Source organism: Arachis hypogaea, chromosome 17 (assembly GCF_003086295.3).
Source record: "Arachis hypogaea cultivar Tifrunner chromosome 17, arahy.Tifrunner.gnm2.J5K5, whole genome shotgun sequence".
NCBI lineage: Eukaryota > Viridiplantae > Streptophyta > Magnoliopsida > Fabales > Fabaceae > Arachis > Arachis hypogaea.
In genome coordinates, this window is record NC_092052.1 from 49,388,104 (window position 1) to 49,393,382 (window position 5,279).

General features: G+C 37.5%; 1 non-coding gene across 1 annotated transcript; it reads left to right on the forward strand.

Annotated features, from left to right (window-relative positions):
* The first annotated feature begins 2,152 nt into the window (after window positions 1–2,152).
* On the forward strand, window positions 2,153–2,260 carry LOC112767620 (small nucleolar RNA R71). The gene has a single exon (XR_003185061.1). It is a non-coding gene; the product is annotated as a small nucleolar RNA R71 (small nucleolar RNA).
* Window positions 2,261–5,279: the final 3,019 nt, after the last annotated feature.

Consider the following 5,279-nt stretch of genomic DNA (forward strand, 5'->3'; position numbering starts at 1 on the left):
GATCCTGAGTGGATCCTGTGGGATCCACAGATCCTGAGGTTTTCAAGAATTTACATCCCTGCACCCCTTAGGCATGTAAAAATGCCTTTGTATCCAACTCTGGGTGTTCAGCGCCAGGTTGGTGGCCATTTTGGGCGTTCAGCACCCATTTGTTGCCATTTCTGGCGTTGAACGCCAGAACCATGCTTGTTCTGGGCGTTCAGCGCCAGGATGCTGCCCATTTGGGCGTTCAGTGCCAGAACCATGCTCTGTTCTGGCGTTGAACGCCAGGCAGATGCTTCCTCCAGGGTGTGATTTTTCTTCTGCTGTTTTTGATTCCGTTTTCAATTTTTATATTTATTTTGTGACTCCACATGATCATGAACCCATGAAAAACAATAAAAATAAGAATTAGATAAACATTGGGTTGCCTCCCAACAAGCGCTTCTTTAATGTCAATAGCTTGACAGTGGGCTCTCATGGAGCCTCACAGATGTGCAGAGCTTTGTTGAAACTTTCCAACACCAAACTTAGAGTTTGGATATGGGATTTCAACACCAAACTTAGAGTTTGGTTGTGGCCTCCCAACACCAAACTTAGAGTTTGACTGTGGGGGCTCTGGTTGACTCTGCTTTGAGAGAAGCTTTTCAAGCTTCCTCTCCATGGTTGCAGAGGGAGATCCTTGAGTTTTGAATACAAGGGAGTTCTCATTCCATTGAAAGACTATTTCACCTCTGTCAACATCAATCACAGCTCTTGCTGTGGTCAGGAAAGGTCTTCCTAGGATGATGGATTCATCCTCTTCCTTTCCAGTATCCAGGACTATGAAATCAGTAGGTATGTAAAGGCCCTCAACCTTTACTAATACATCTTCTACTTGTCCATAAGCCTGTCTTCTTGAGCTGTCTGCCATCTCTAGTGAGATTTTAGCAGCTTGTACCCCATAGATTCCCAGTTTCTCTATTACAGAGAGGGGCATGAGGTTTATTCCTGAACCAAGGTCACACAGAGCCTTAAAGATCATGGTGCCTATGGTGCAGGGTATTATGAACTTTCCAGGATCCTGTCTCTTCTGAGGCAATGTCAGTTGATCCAGATCACTTAGTTCATTAATGAACAAGGGAGGTTCAACTTCCCAAGTATCAATGCCAAATAATTTGGCATTCAGCTTCATGATTGCACCAAGAAACTTGGCAGTTTGCTCTTCAGTAACATCCTCATTCTCTTCTGAAGAGGAATACTCATCAGAGCTCATGAAGGGTATAAGGAGGTTCAATGGAATCTCTATGGTCTCTAGATGAGCCTCAGAGTCCTTTGGTTCCCCAGAGGGAAGCTCCTTATTGATCACTGGACATCCCAGGAGGTCTTCCTCCTTGGGATTCACGTCCTTTCCTCTCCTCACAGGTTCGGCCATGGCACTTATGTCAATGGCCTTGCACTCTCCTTTTGGGTTCTCTTCTGTATTACTTGGGAGAGTACTAGGAGGGATTTCAGTGATCCTTTTGCTCAGCTGGCCCACTTGTGCTTCCAAATTTCTAATGGAAGACCTTGTTTCATTCATGAAACTTACAGTGGCCTTAGATAGATCAGAGACTAGATTTGCTAAATTAGAAGCATTTTGTTCAGAGTTCTCTGTCTGTTGCTGAGTGGATGATGGAAAAGGCTTGCTATTGCTAAACCTGTTTCTTCCACCATTATTAAAGCCTTGTTGGGGCTTTTGATCCTTCCATGAGAAATTTGGATGATTTCTCCATGATGAGTTATAGGTGTTTCCATAAGGTTCACCTAAGTAATTCACCTCTGCTATTGCAGGGTTCTCAGGATCATAGGCTTCTTCTTCAGAAGATGCCTCTTGAGTATTGTTGGATGCAGCTTGCATTCCATTTAGACTCTGAGAAATCATATTGACTTGCTGAGTCAATATTTTATTCTGAGCCAATATGGCGTTCAGAGTATCAACTTCAAGAACTCCCTTCTTCATAGGCGTCCCATTACTCACAGGATTCCTTTCAGAAGTGTACATGAACTGGTTATTAGCAACCATGTCAATGAGTTCTTGAGCTTCTGCAGGCGTTTTCTTTAGGTGAATGGATCCACCTGCAGAAGTGTCCAGTGACATCTTTGATAGCTCCGATAAACCATCATAGAATATATCCAGGATGGTCCATTCTGAAAGCATGTCAGAAGGACACTTTTTGGTCAACTGTTTGTATCTTTCCCAAGCTTCATAGAGGGATTCACCTTCTTTCTGTCTGAAGGTTTGAACATCAGCTCTAAGCTTGCTCAGCTTTTGAGGAGGAAAGTACTTGGCTAAGAAAGCCGTGACCAGCTTATCCCAAGAGTTCAGGCTATCTTTAGGTTGAGAATCCAACCATAATCTAGCTCTGTCTCTTATAGCGAAAGGGAAAAGCATGAGCCTGTAGACTTCAGGATCTATTCCATTAGTCTTAACAGTATCACATATCTGCAAGAATTTAGTTAAGAACTGAAAAGGATCTTCAGATGGAAGTCCATGAAACTTGCAGTTCTGCTGCATCAGAGAAACTAATTGAGGTTTCAGCTCAAAGTTGTTTGCTCCAATGGCAGGAATGGAGATGCTTCTTCCATGTAAATTGGAATTAGGTGCAGTAAAGTCACCAAGCATCTTCCTTACATTATTATTATTTTCGGCTGCCATCTCCTCTGCCTGTTCGAAAATTTCTGAAAGGTTATCTCTGGATTGTTGTATTTTAGCTTCTCTTAATTTTCTCTTCAGAGTCCTTTCAGGTTCTGGATCTGCTTCCACAAGAATGTTCTTATCCTTGCTCCTGCTCATATGACAAGGAAGAATGGACAGAAAAATGATAATAATAATAGAGATCCTTTATACCACAGTATAGGGATCCCTTTGTGAGTGGAAGAAAAGAGGGGGAGACAAAGAATGTGATGTAAAGGAAGAAGCATAACTGTACGAATGGAAGATATATGATATGAGATGTTAGGATATGAATGAATAAATAGAATAGGATGAGAGAGAAGGAGGGAATTTTCGAAAATTATTTTTGAAAAGGAGTTAGTGATTTTTGAAAATGGTTTTTGAAAAATTGTTAGTAATTTTCGAAAATTAAGTTTTGAAAATTAAAATAATTAATAAATTAAAATGAAATTTTGAAAAAGGGGGAGGTATTTTCGAAAATTAGAAAGGGAGAATTAGTTAGGTGGTTTTAAGAAACAAACAAAAAGTTAGTTAGTTAGTTGAAACAAATTTTTGAAAAGATAAGAAGTTAGGAAGTTAGAAAAGATATTTTGAAAAGATATTTTTGAAAAAGATAAGATAAGAAGATATTTTTGAAAAGATATGATAGAAATTAGTTTTGAAAAAGATTTGATTTTTAAAATCACAATTAATGACTTGATTCATAAGAAATCACAAGATATGATTCTAGAACTTAAAGTTTGAATCTTTCTTAACAAGCAAGTAACAAACTTCAAATTTTTGAATCAAAACATTAATTATTTATGTTATTTTAGAAAATTATGATATAAGATAAGAAAAAGATTTTTGAAAAATATTTTTGGAATTTTCGAAAATAACTAAGAATTTTGAAAAAGATTTGATTTTTGAAAAAGATTTTGAAAAAGATAAGAATTTCAAATTGAAAATTTGATTTGACTCATGAGAAACAACTTGATTTTAAAAATTTTTGAAAAAGTCAACTCAAATTTTCGAATTTGATGAGAGAAAAAAGGAAAGATATTTTTTTTATTTTTGAATTTTTATGATGCAAGGGAAAAACACTAAAAAGATGCAATGCATGAAATTTTTAGATCAAAACATGTGATGCATGCAAGAATGCTATGAATGTCAAGATGAACACCAAGAACACTATGAATGTCAAGATGAACATCATAGACACAATTTTGAAAAATTTTTAATGCAAAGAAAACATGCAAGACACCAAACTTAGAATTCTTTAATGCTTAGGCACTAAGAATTCAAAAATGCATATGATAAACATGAAAAGACACAAAACAAAAAATCATCAAGATCAAACAAGAAGACTTACCAAGAACAACTTGAAGATCATGATGAACACTATGAATGCATGGAAATTTTCGAAAAAATGCAAGATGCATATGCAAGTGACACCAAACTTATGATATGACTCAAGACTCAAACAAGAAACACAAAATATTTTTTATTTTTATGATTTTCTAATTTTTTTGGATTTTTATTTTATATTTTTCGAAAATAGTCTTGAAAAAGAAAAATAAGGATTCCGAAATTTTTAATATGAATTCCAGGAATCTTGCCATGTTAGTCTAAAGCTTCAGTCCAAGAATTAGACATGGCTCACTAGCCAGCCAAGCTTTCAATGAAAGCTCCAGTCCAAAACACTAGACATGGCCAATGGCCAACCAAGCTGTGATATATGGAATTACATGCATTGAAGTGATTAGTTGAAGCCTCAGTCCAAAAGAATTTAGACATGGCTTTACAGCCAGCCAGGCTTCAACATGCTTCATGAAACACTAGAATTCATTCTTAAAAATTTTGAATAAAATTTTTTTTTGAAAACATTTTTATTTTTTTCGAAAACAGATGAGAAGATTTTAGAAATATTTTTGAAAAATTTTTGAAAATAAAATAAAAAGAAAATTACCTAATCTGAGCAACAAGATGAACCGTCAGTTGTCCAAACTCAAACAATCCCCGGCAACGGCGCCAAAAACTTGGTGCACGAAATTGTGATCTCCAGGCTCGAACAAATCCTGGTAATGGCTCCAAAGCTTGGTGCTCTGATCTTAATTCATAATTGTCACAACTTCGATACAACTAACCAGCAAGTGCACTGGGTCGTCCAAGTAATACCTTACGTGAGTAAGGGTCGAATCCCACGGAGATTGTTGGTATGAAGCAAGCTATGGTCACCTTGTAAATCTCAGTCAGGAGGATATAAAACAGTTATGGAGTTTTCGAAATTAATATTAAAATAGGGATAGAGATACTTATGTAAATCATTGGTAGGAATTTCAGATAAGCGAATGGAGATGCTTTTCGTTCCTCTGAACCTCTGCTTTCCTGCTATCTTCATCCAATCAATCTTACTCCTTTCCATGGCTGGCTTTATGCAAGGGCATCACCGTTGTCAGTGGCTACATCCCCTCCTCTCAGTGAAAGATATGCTCACATGCTCTGTCACAGCACGGCCATTCATCTGTCGGTTCTCGATCATGCTGGAATAGGATTCACCCTCCTTTTGCGTCTGTCACCAACGCCCAGCACTCGCGAGTTTGAAGCTCGTCACAGTCATTCAATC